General features: G+C 44.7%; 1 long non-coding RNA gene across 1 annotated transcript; it reads left to right on the top strand.

The window, feature by feature from the left end:
* The first annotated feature begins 212 nt into the window (after nt 1–212).
* On the top strand, nt 213–12,131 carry LOC307212262. Its single transcript, XR_013836915.1, has 5 exons — nt 213–260; nt 1,032–1,078; nt 2,176–2,315; nt 3,371–4,429; nt 12,086–12,131. It is a non-coding gene; the product is annotated as an uncharacterized lncRNA (long non-coding RNA).
* The last annotated feature ends 1,055 nt before the right edge of the window (nt 12,132–13,186 follow it).

The following is a 13,186-nucleotide window of genomic DNA, read 5'->3' on the forward strand; positions in this document are numbered from 1 at the left end:
CTTGGTCCTTGTCTAATCACCCACTATATGACTAATCTGCATCATTCATTAAAAGGGCCATAAATTACTGTTGACAGGAGTGGGAAATGTGTGACAGTGTCACTAGCTTCTGTTGGCTTTCAGTGACAAGCTTTCGAATCTAGCAGTCAGTGTGATTCTCTTCATTCTGGTTCAGGAGCTGTTGGTTGCATGGAATGTCAGACAAATCAAGTGAAGATGAACTTTTCTGCTTGCAAAAGAAGCTGAACTTTGAGTTGGGGGTAGAAGAATACAGAGTTCATGTTTTATAACTCCTTCTTCACCTTGTATCCTATAGTTTATGATATTTGAGGTGCCTTTTTATAGATCACTGAACTCCAGTTTAATCAAACAGAAGCATAGGTGACTCTTTACAGGGACCAGTTTGAAACAGAAGACTCCCAGAAGTATCAGTTGATCAAAGTAAGACGATCTAGTGCTGGCTTGTGGGACTTCAAATAAAATAAATGAAAATAATAGCATTGGCTTTCTCTGAATTTAAGCAGGACTGACCAGGGCTGACTAGGATCAGACACACACACACACACACACACACACACACACACAGCTAAGTGGTACCTTGGGTTACATATGCTTCAGGTTACATACGCTTCAGGTTACAGACTCCGCTAACCCAGAAATAGTGCTTCAGGTTAAGAACTTTGCTTCAGGATGAGAACAGAAATCGTGCTCCAGCGGCATGGCGGCAGCAGGAGGCCCCATTAGCTAAAGTGGTGCTTCAGGTTAAGAACAGTTTCAGGTTAAGAATGGACCTCCAGAATGAATTAAGTACTTAACCCGAGGTACCACTGTAATGGGCAGTCATTTAATTTTATCCTCATTCTAATTTTTAAACTGTATTTTAATCAATTGTTTGTGTTTTAATGTATTTGATATTTGATGTTAGCCGCCCTGAGCCCAGTCTTAGCTGGGGAGGGCGGGGTATAAATAAAAATTTACTTACTTACTTACACTCCAAGGAATGGTGTGAAAAATTCTTCCTCTCTCATAAGACTAGGACTAGAAGACATCAAATGAAGATGAATGTTGGCAGATTGGGGTGAGACAAAAGGAGATGCTTCCTCCCACAGTGCATAGGAATTTGCTCTTGCAAGAGGTAGTGAGGGCTATTGGTTGGATGGCTTTAAAAGGGGATTGGACAATTGAATGGAAAATAAGGCTACTAGACACAATGACGGAGTTGTACTTTCACTGAATACCAGCGACAAGTGGGGAAGTGCATAAGGACTAGATGGGTCATTGGCTGATCCAGCAGGCTTCTTGATGTTCTTATGAAACAGTAATAAATGCAAGCATAGGAGGAGACCTGCCCATACCCCTGCTTATATTAAGAGGTGAAATGGTGATGATAGCAACCACTGTGACCCACCAGGACAATTCTCAATAATAAAATAGATTTTCAGGATTCAAATAGCTTCTCAATTCTTTCAGAGGAAGATCCGTCAGTCTTTGGCAGGGTGACTAAAAAAACAACCCATCCATAGTGGATAACATTAGCCTTATGGTTTATTATTTCATTTTTAATTAAACAAAAAGTCTCTGTTGTTCCAGCACAGGCTTGAATGGGTCACAGAGATTATTTCTCTCCCATTTCTTTGCAGCGGGGAGAAAAACCATCAGTTCCATTATTTGAACATGGCTATTATATCACATCTTGGTCTAAGCATACCTAACTTCCTCAACCGAACCAGTGTGGTGTAGTGGTTAAGAGCGGTAGACTCGTAATCCGGTGAACCGGGTTCGCGTCCCCGCTCCTCCACATGCAGCTGCTGGGTGACCTTGGGCTAGTCACACTTCTCTGAAGTCTCTCAGCCTTACTCACCTAACAGAGTGGTTTTTGTTGGGGAGGACGGGAAAGGAGATTGTTAGCCACTTTGAGACAGCTTAGGGTAGTGATAAAGCAGGATATCAAATCCAAACTCCTCCTCCTCCTCCTCCTTCTTCTCATAAGCCTTGGTATCCTGACCCTTTCATCATCTTGGTCACCCTCCTCTGTACATGTTCTAATTTGTGAATACCCTTCTTAAACTGGGGTGTCCAGAACTGGACACAGTAGTCCTGGGTGGGAGTGTTCCTACATACAAAGGTGCATGGTTCTTGGTGACAATACTTGTATTCTGCACCTCTTGATTTTAGCTCTGCCACCTCCTCTTCCTGCGGAGTCCCTTCCACTGGTTGGTTGAAGACTCCCTCCGTTCCCCATGAGGCTCTGCTCTCTGCAGGAGGGGCAATGAAGAGAGCCATTAGTTCTGATTCCCTATCTTTAATGTCATAAGGTGAGGACTTCTGTCCTCTTTTCCTGGTCACCAGCCTTCAAGCCTCTCTCCTCCTCCTTCTCCTCCTCCCCTATCCAGGGCTGCCCAAATATATCAGATCCTCACAGAACCCAGGGGTCCATATCAATATCTGGCCTGTGTCAATCCTGTCATTCTTTTTTTAAAAGGGAAATGCTGTGTTTTGATTGATTTCCCCCAAATCAACCTTGATCCAAGTGAAGGGGGGAAACACAGTCCAGACACATTTTAAGCCAAAAATCTGTACACAGCCTTAGTTGTGCTAGAACAAGTGAGTTAAATAAGATCATGATTTAATGAGCAGGAAGAAGAATATCTCAAGGAGGTTTCCAAAAGTCTTCCTGGAGAGGATACTATCCAGAAAGGTCGTGTCTGAGATTATGAATCCCAAAACCCTGTGAAAATTGGGTTGGAATGCCGGTTTCTATTATCTTGTTTATATTAATGCTGGAGCTCTGAACTTCACTGGTACAGGTTATGGAGGAGGCAGGGAGAATTGTTTCCTGAAAGAAACAAAACTTTGGCTCCCTATAGGTGCTGGGAATGGTCAGTGTTTCTAATTCTAAGGACAAGCTGGTATGAGGCACATGCAACGGGGAGGCCAGGGCATGTAGAAAATAATGTGCCCTACAGGAAGAGTGCTTTGGTGTGGCTTACAGGCTCACAGCCATTTTGCAGTTTCCATAGAAACACGGAGGAGATTTTGAAACAACTTGCTGTGAAAGTTGACAAATCCATGAAGCATTGCCTGCCAATGCCCTTGTGGTGTTCGAGTGCATTTAACTCTCTTGTTTTCATGTGAGGTGAATGGATGTAATACAAACTATCAATTAAAGCCTTTTGAAAGTTGGAAATAAAGAGACTAAGTGGTTTTAAAACAACAGAGGGGCGGAATTGTGAAATGGTATCTTTACTCTCACAAGAGCAAAGAACGGCTGTATTCACAGATCACGTTAAACCACGGTTAAGCTGGGTTTCACTGTGGTTTGCTGTAAATGAGCAGCACACTCAGGAATTCCTGCATTGCTTCTCCCCAGATCTTGGCCTTGGCAGGAGCAACAAAGTACAAGTCTTGGATTGTAGTATCATCGGAAGCTGGGCTCATGGTTTGTCTCCCCCAGATAAACTACATACTGCTGAGACAAGAACAAGTGTTGATTACTGTTTATGGTTCTTTAGAGAGAAGCAAACTACAGCTGTGAGTATGGATGACATAGTAATCCAAGGCTTGTTGTGTTTTGTTCCTCCCAGTGCAGTGTGGTGTGGCCGGGAGCTAAGAAGAGTCTGTCATCGCTCTCCCAAGCCAGTCCACCAGCATTACCATTTTAAATATAACCGGCAGTGTGCTTTATAGTAATTGCAGCCTGTGTTTTTGATCTGGTGAACTTCAGGGGCCAACAATTAGAGCTATTTATTTGCTGTTTCAATGTTTTATGAGTTTTCTTTTATTATAATGAAGACAGCAGGAGGTTAAGTGGCTGTCAGGGTCTAGCCAAGAATCCATATTTCCAAGTCTATTTTTGAGCAGACACAAAAGTTGGATCTCATCTGAAGCTGCAGGCACAGTTATTATGTCTCTGGAGACATGGCAGGCCTGCACCTGCTTGACGTTAAACACTGCAGCTTGATTCAGCAGCGTTCTAGAACTTGCCAAACAAAGAGTCTGGCGATCTCTATGGAGAAAAGGAATATTGTTGGCCACACACGATGCCTATATGCTATCTTCCATATCAGCAGGCCTCTGAATAATAACAGCCCCTAGGGAGCAGTTAAGATGATTGCCCTCATATCTAGCAGGACAGCTTTTCATGCTCTTCCTCATCTCCAGAATCCCAGTAGCATCTTTTTGGCCGCTATAGGAAACAGGATTCTACTCAAGTAGACAGACCTTTGGTCCAGCAGAGTTATTCCATTTTCTTAATCCCTCTGTACTAGTTTAAGAGACCCTCTCCTCCTGTGTATAACATGTACTCCTAAACCAGCCTTGCGGATAAATAAACAAACCCACAAAAGGTACAAACTCCACCTAGCAGGCTGGGATGGATTACTCTGCGCTGGTCAGACTTTCCTTCCTCCATGTCTAGCATAGAAACCAAGTAGGCTGGTGAAGGAAGAATGGAATGGTCCACACCTCTTCTGCCAGGCTGTTCACTCGCCTACATGGAATTTTGGGTCACCTAGGGCTACCAAGTACAGGACACGGGTGGCGCTGTGAGTTAAACCACAGAGCCTATGGCTTGTCGATCAGAATCCCTGCGACGGGGTGAGCTCCCGTTGCTCGGTCCCTGCTCCTGCCAACCTAGCAGTTCGAAAGCACACCAGTGCAAGTAGTTAAATAGGTACCGCTCCGGCGGGAAGGTAAACAATGTTTCCGTGCACTGCTCTGGTTCTCCAGAAGTGGCTTAGACCTGCTGGCCACATGACCCGGAAGCTGTACGCCGGCTTCCTCGGCCAGTAAAGAGAGATGAGCGCCGCAACCCCAGAGTCGGTCACGACTGGACCTAATGGTCAGGGCTCCCTTTACCTTTACCTTAGGGCTACCAAGCAAGTTGTGAAATTTGAGGTTGCCCTGATCTATTCTGTGCCCCTGTGCAGTTAAAGTTGCTGGCTGATATACTGCGCTTGAGCCAGATGGATGCAGAAGACAATACAAACCTTTGATGAACAGAATACAGAAGTGGATATAAAATGTCAACAGCAGCAATAGCACTAATGCAATGCAAGAGAAAACTGTTGAACTGGATTAGGTTGTGGGTGTGGAGAGACAACGATCAAGCAGTTCTTTCCAAAACTGTCCTTTGTGGTTACCTAACATGCCTGGAATAAACTCCCAATTATGAGCTATTGCAGCAACATCTACAGGACCTCAAGAGGCTCCCAAATTACTAAACTACAGCCAAGGTCCCCTGGCACACATAACAACAAAAACAAAGGCAACAAACCAGAGGCAGAAATCTTTTAAGAGAGTTAAAATAGAAGGCTGCATTTTTCTTGCCCCTCAAGGGTTTCCAAATGCTGCCCCAGCAGCTTCCTAACACTTTATTTCAGCATAACTTTGAAGCTCTTTAAGAAAATTGGGATAAATAAGTGGCGCTGTTTTTTCCAGATTGCAGCCAATAAACTAGAACTTTTCCTACTTCCCTGCAGTGATTAAAGCCTGTAACCACAGCAAACGAAATGGCTATATAAATCCAGATTGCAAGTGTTACCTCCCTATAGGCGAGAAAATTAGAAAGGAAGAAAATCCCAGCCTAGTAACCCCTCCTCTGCAGCCACAAAACATTTTAGCCAGAAAAACATAAGAAGTAATGGAGCTGTTGCACATGTTCTCTGAGCCGTTGCTTTATTTTCATATGGCTGAACTATTAAGGGAGATTACATTACCCCCCTCTGGGCATGGAAAGGTGTGGAGGGAATCGTGAGCAAGCTCTGCTCCCCTGTCATCACCTGCACATTCAAGCCAGTGGCAACTGATGCCCATTGGAACTGGTAGGCTGGAAGGCAGGGAGCCAAACAGTAGGCAGAGCCAGAGCCAATGGCAGGTAGAAACCAACTAATTCTAGCAGACCCTCCAAGTGTCCCTATTTTCCAGGGACAGTACTAGATTTACGGAAGGTATCTCAGTTTCTGATTTGATCCCAGAATGTCCTGCTTTTCTTTAAAGGTAAAGGTAAAGGGACCCCTGACCATAGGTCCAGTCATGGCCGACTCGGGGGTTGCGGTGCTCATGTCGCTTTATTGGCCAAGGGAGCCAGTGTACAGCTTCCGGGTCATGTGGCCAGCATGACTAAGCCACTTCTGGCGAACCAGAGTAGCGCACGGAAACACCGTTTACCTTCCCGCCGGAGCGTTACCTATTTATCTACTTGCACTTTTGACGTGCTTTCGAACTGCTAGGTTGGCAGGAGCAGGGACTGAGCAACGGAAGCTCACCCCGTCACAGGGATTCAAACCGCCAACCTTCTGATCGGCAAGTCCTAGGCTCTGTGGTTTAACCCACAGCACCACCCACGTCCCATTTTGCTTTTCTTTAGGATGTCCCTATTTTCATTGGAGAAATATTGGAGGACATGGAATTATGCAACCCCATAGCGGAGGAGATAAGAAACTACATAACCTCTAGAAGACATCCAGAGGCAGCTCTGTATAGGGATTTTAAAAAAATGTTTAATTATGTTTTTATAATTGTGTATGTTGAAAGCCTCCCAGAGTGGCCGGACAACCCTGTCGGATGATTGGGGTATGAATATAATAATAATAATAATAATAATAATAATAATAGGACATCCCTATTTTCATCAGTGAAATGTTGGAGGGTATGTTCCAGTTTCTGCCCCCCCTCCTCCCTTATCAGTACTATAATGGCAACACTGAGTGCCACAATCTGGACTGGATGCAAATAAGATGGCAGGTGGCGCCTGTCTGGAGGCAAAGCAAGTTTGGTGGAACAATACCCAATTTGCCCTAATGGACTAGGCTCCATGTACTGTGGATGCATGGGTGGATGGATGTGCATAGAGACCATCTATTTGAAGAGTGACCGTTGGCCAAACGGTCTTCCCCTGAGTGGAAGCCACACCCCACACCCCAAGCAAGTTTTACTCCCTTTGTTGTAGCTTCACTGCATGGATGTCAGGAGGCATCTTGGAGATGCAAGGAGATGTGGCAGTGCACAGCGAAAATGGAGCTGGCCTGCCCAGCTCCGCAACCCCCTCCATACCTTATTTCAACACATGGAAGAAGTTGTGTTCTCCCCACATCCTGTGTTATTAAAGAACACCCATATTAGACTCACCAGACGATATGGCATATACATTTTGTTTTGGTCGGGAGACACATTCTGAATGCACCAAGTAGGAAAATATGTAATACATCTCATCAAAGCATTGAAGGAACAGAAGGACTCTATTGTCTCTCAGATGGCTTGCATAGTTTCTTAAAAAGCAAAGGGTAACACTTGTCTGACTGACACACTAAGCAGGGAATATTTCCAGCTCAATTAAGCTTTATGGGTTGATAAGCAGGAAATGCAGACACTTTAAAAAAAAGTTATGTGGGACATGATTTCAAATGCAAATAAGGGCACTTGCAAGCTGTCGTAAAATTCTGGACAGTAGAATGTCTGACTGCAGGCAACTTTTTTAAAAAATGCTTCCACCCTCAGTGGTGGTTGGTGCTCCTTGTGGGGCCGCTCAGAGGCCAATGAGTGGTCACAGGGTTGTTGCCAAGTTGTTCTGGTTTTGTCCCCATCCTTCTCCCTTGCAAAACTACTGTGGGCACGTAAGTATTGCGATTTAAGAAATAGCACCTAACTAAGAAGCGATGGGACGCGGGTGGTGCTGTGGGTTAAACCACGAGCCTAGGACTTGCCAATCAGAAGGTCGGTGGTTCGAATCCCTGCAACGGGGTGAGCTCCCGTTGCTCAGTCCCTGCTCCTGGCAACCTAGCAGTTCGAAAGCACGTCAAAGTGTAAGTAGATAAATACTTCCGGCAGGAAGGTAAACAGCACTTCTGTGTGCTGCTCTGGTTTGTCAGAAGTGGCTTAGTCATGCTGGCCACATGAGCCGGAAGCTGTACGCCGGCTCCCTTGGCCAATAAAGCAAGATGAGCGCCACAACCCAGAGTTGGCCACGATTGGACCTAATGGTCAGGGGTCCCTTTACCTTTAACTAAGAAGCATCTTACTCTGGTTCAGAAGGGGTCCCTAGTGTCACAATTTCTAGGGTCAGTTCAATGCCAAAGAAAATGTACGTTACTCAAAAATAAGCCTCACTGAATTCCATGAGTATTGCTCCCTTAGAAGTACAGGATTGTAGCCTGAATTTGTTAACAGGACGCAGGACTGTTAACAAGGGACCTGTCACCCCATAGATTTCCAAATTTATGGGTAAGGTTATCGTGCTCTCCCATCTTACTCACTTCTACATCTTTCGCTTCTAGAATGTGGACTTGATTTAGAGATGATTTGAGAGTCATTAATGAGGGTCTTTGGGGGATTAAACTGATTTGGGGCAAGATCTGTTGAGAAATTAAATGGGGCAAACAAATTGTAGATCTGGAGCTGGATGCCAGTTAATTGAAGATTAATTGAATAAATTGCTGAATTGGATGCAACTGTCCGGCTGCCTTCTATATAACCTTTACTTTCTAAATATTCATCTATACAGTACATATAAATTAGCACTTGCAAATTTGTGTCTATACCTCTCCCCTCCCAAACTTTGAAGTGCTTAGCAACCTCCCTGTTTAAGATAATTTAAAAAATCTACTTTGCAAGATAAAATATTCTATGGTTCTAACACCAACATGAGTAGTTAAGGCCGCAATCCCAACCCCACTTACTTGGGAGTAATCCACATTGAATTCAGTAGGACTTATTTCTGAGTAGATGTGGTTAGGATTGCATTTTAAATAGTTGGCCACATCCGTTTTTCTCCTGCATTGACAAATTTGTCTTTTCCATCACATTTTGGGAATTCATAGCCATAAAATTAAAAATCAAGCTTTTGTCCTGTGAGTCAAGTAAAACTTATATCAAGGGTGTTGCAGAAAATAACAGTTCCTGTTTGGGTATATTTTTAACATATCCAGTGCTTCCCCCACCTTCCTCCTAGCAACTACTTGATGAAAATGAGCTGTGTTGGAAACACACTGTGGAAAATGACTTTCTGGAGATTAAAAAAAAAAAAAAGCCCCTCTCCTGGAAAAGCATAGTTATTATCTAAAAGTAGTTTTGTTACACAGAGTGTGCCTATAGAAATTTTAACACAAAGGTCGTCAACCGCCCGTACATTGCCAGCATGTGAACAATTTAATTGCAATAATGACAACGTGCTTTCTCTAAAGAATAAATTGTAGCTGCAGTAAACGAGGTCTTGCAAAAATAATGCAACTGAGCAACCATAACAAACAACTATTGTGGCAAGAATAATCAGGTGACCCTGTTGTTAATTCTGAATCCTGCTTATGTGACCTTTCAGGGATGAGGGGCTGGGGGTGGATTTGACACCGAGAAACTGAGATCATCATTCGCGGCTGGTTATTAGAGTGCAAAAGCAGGATTCTGCCATCTGCTTGACTAGTTTGCTTTCCACCTCGATCCTCCTGTGGGGATTGCGGAGTTCCAGCCTTTCCCCATCTAGCTTGCTAGACACCAAATGGACTGCAAAGTTGTAGGCGGAGTAAAATGAGGACTGGCCCTTGTCTGATGGCATCTTAAGCTTCTGTTTGCTATCTTTGCTTATCACAGTTGCCCCTTTGGAACAGGGAGGAGAAGAGAAGGTTCTGTGACAGCAGAGAGGGGGGGAGCAAGTGGCAGTTTTTACAGATCACTTTTCTGATCTGGGGAGCCAGTCCAAACCACTAGGCTGTTTTCTGACAATCCAGAGGAATACATGTTGTTGTTTAGTTGTGTCCGACTCAGAGCACGCCAGGCATTCCTGTCTTCCACTGCCTCCCGCAGTTTGGTCAAACTCATGTTGGTAGCTTCGAGAACACTATCCAACCATCTCATCCTTTGTCGTCCCCTTCTCCTTGTGCCCTCCTTCTTTCCCAACATCAGGGACTTTTCCAGGGAGTCTTCTCTTCTCATGAGGTGGCCAAAGTATTGGAGCCTCAGCTTCACGATCTGTCCTTCCAGTGAGCACTCAGGGCTGATTTCCTTCAGAATGGAGAGGTTTGATCTTCTTGCAGTCCATGGGACTCTCAAGAGTCTCCTCCAGCACCATAATTCAAAAGCATCAATTCTTCGGCTGGTAATAGGTTTAATAATAACAACTAGAGGCTGTTGTCCCTGTTTGCTCTGCTTGCCAGACCCACCTACCTGCCAACCCCTTTCCCTCACACCTGGCCAACTCCTCCTCCCTTTATAACTGACCAAACCCTACACCCTTTATGTTTTGCCCACTCCCTGCCTATCCCCTCACAATGCACTCCAAACCACTTCCCTTCCCTCATAGCTTGCCTCAACCCACAGTGCCTCACACTTTTAGAGGAAGGTGAGAGGCACTTTTTAGAGGAAGGTGAGAGGACTGTTTGCCAAACCACTCTCTGAAGTGCCTTCCACCCTCCTTTAAACATCACTATAGTGATATTTTCCCATCTGGACTCCGCCTGCATTGTTTAAGTGACTTTGCTGACACCAGTGTAAGCTTAGATTTGATGGTTTTGTGGGGATCCATTGTGAAAATCATGCGAATTCAAGAGAATCCACTTGAGTTCTATGGGATCTCACTTTTATCCTAACTACGTGGAAAAGCAAAAGGTATTTGTCTCTGACTCATGAGCTTGCTTCCTCACCCCCATCTTTCTTTCTGCAGGGGCTGCTTTCTCTCTGGGTTTTTGTTCACTCTCTGTCACCTTATTTTCTCTCTCACACAAGCACCTCTGTCATTCCCATCTTTTTCTCCCAACTAGCAGCCAATCACTCCATCTTCTTCCTCTACCATCCTCCATTAGGGATTTTTTTGGGTTGCACTGACTTCCTCCCCTGACTCCCTTGGTTGTCATCGTAACCCCGTACTCTGTTGCCCTATTCTTCCCCCTACCCCGTCATAAGAATTGTCTGCTGGATCAGACAAACAGCCCATCTAGACCAGCATCTATTCTCACAGAAACTGACCAGTTGCCTATGGAAAGCCCCAAACCATGACCTGGGGTCGACAGCACTCTACACACTTGTGATTTCCAGCAACTAGTATCAAAGGTGCACTGCCTCCGACAATGAAGCAGAACATACTCAATGTTGCTAGAAGCTCTTTATAGACTTTCCCTCCATGAATTTGGCCAATCCTCTCTTTAAAGTCATCCAAGTTGGTGGCCATCTGTCTTCTGCTCCACCCCCATCACTGTGTCTTCCTCTCCCTGGTCACTTCAGACACTGCCTGTTTCCACCCCCACTCGTGATGCAGCTGCAGCAGTATCCCTCTCCTCTCTCACAATTTTGCTGAATGTGTCAGCCACCATCTTTATTTCTCAAGAATGCCTCTGGCCCCCATTACTTTCCTCTTTAATAGCCTCTCTTAATTGCCTCGGAGTCAGTTTCTGTTCCCACAGGTGGGGGGTGGCAGTTTTAAGTACTGATTTCCTCTTGTAGTTCCCCCTCCTTTTATTTTTATAACAAAATAGTTATTAAAAACAGCACCTTAGTTGTTTGTTATCACCTATAACTGAAGCACTTAAAATTACAGGAAAACATGTGAAAAGGAACCTAATATCAAAAATGTGTTCACTCAATTATCCTTGATTGTATTTTACTGTGCTTGACTGGCGTATGACTCAGGAACTTCTGTATTGCTCTGCATTTATTTGCTGTGACATGATGTTTTATAATAATATGAATGTTATTTATTCATTTATTTGATCCATTTCATTCCAGGCTTTCCATTGTCTAAATGTGTTAGACTTTAATTATGGCTTCTATTTAAGCTGGTAAAACGGCAATACATTACAATACAATGACTAATGGAAACATAGAATCACAGAATTGTAGAGTTGAAAGGTGGAGAGTTTAAAAGCTCTTTTTGCCCTGTGAGATCTTACAAGAGCATCCCAGAACTGGTGCTGGGTCCTTGTCGTGGGTATGTCTATTTTTATTATGAGTAAGATTATCTAGTATGGCCCTAAGGACAGCCAATTACGGTAAACCTTTTACTTCATAAGCCAATTTCTTGGTCTTAAAAAATAATTACCATAGACACCAATATTTCTCTTAAAATTATTTAAGATTTGGTTTGTTTTTGGTCCATGTCTAGGATACTGAATATGGAGCAAGGTTATTACATAAAGATAAGATATATTCTGCACTGTGGAATGTGGGGGTGCCTCTTTTAACGTAATTTACCACTCTCAAAGCTCACTCTCTTTTCTCACTCTCAAAGCTCACTCTCATTTCTCACTCTCAGTGAATTATGAGTATATATACCCTATGTTTAGATTGTAAGAGCAGACTCCTTGGCACTCAGCTGCGTCTGAGGAAGGTTCTCTTGCTCCAGGTTCTGGTAATGTATCTTAAAGGTAAAGGTAAAGGTACCCCTGCCCGTACGGGCCAGTCTTGACAGACTCTGGGGTTGTGCGCCCATCTCACTTAAGAGGCCAGGGGCCAGCGCTGTCCGGAGACACTTCCGGGTCACGTGGCTAGCGTGACATTGCTGCTCTGGCGAGCCAGAGCCGCACACGGAAACGCCGTTTACCTTCCCGCTGGTAAGCGGTCCCTATTTATCTACTTGCACCCGGGGGTGCTTTCGAACTGCTAGGTTGGCAGGCGCTGGGACCAAGCGATGGGAGCGCACCCCGCCGTGGGGATTCAAACCGCCGACCTTTCGATTGGCAAGTCCTAGGCGCTGAGGCTTTAATCCACAGCGCCACCCGCGTCTAACCTACTAGCATACAGTAATTCAAGGTGAGCTATTAGAGGTTAGGGTATTAAGCATTGAATATATCTGTCTATAATATGCAGGCAGGGGCATGCTCTAGAGAATATGAACTGAGAATGTGAACTGTCTTCTTAGCTTGATACTGCATCAGGCAGCTGTTCTATGAGTCACACTAATTTCCAGTGCCTTTTTTGAACAGACTGGGCCATCTGCGCAGACACGAACTTCCTGGAACAGAGGAAACAGCCGGGCCAGCCGTAGGTGGGCGAGTGTGACGATTCATCGGTCCTGGAAGGGAGGACAGAGGACCAGCACTAAAGTGTCGGATGCGGTATCCCTCAGATAGGCGAAGGATAGTACCAGGGGGAAGATTGTGCTAAACCCACTGTCGTGTGGCTGATGGGTCGGAGAAATCGGTAGGCCAACGCTGTGTGTCAGGGACCGGATCAGGACTAGAGGGAGCAGAAGGTTGTTCCTCGG

The sequence above is a fragment of the Podarcis cretensis genome (assembly GCF_951804945.1).
Source record: "Podarcis cretensis genome assembly, chromosome: 3".
NCBI classification, from domain to species: domain Eukaryota; kingdom Metazoa; phylum Chordata; class Lepidosauria; order Squamata; family Lacertidae; genus Podarcis; species Podarcis cretensis.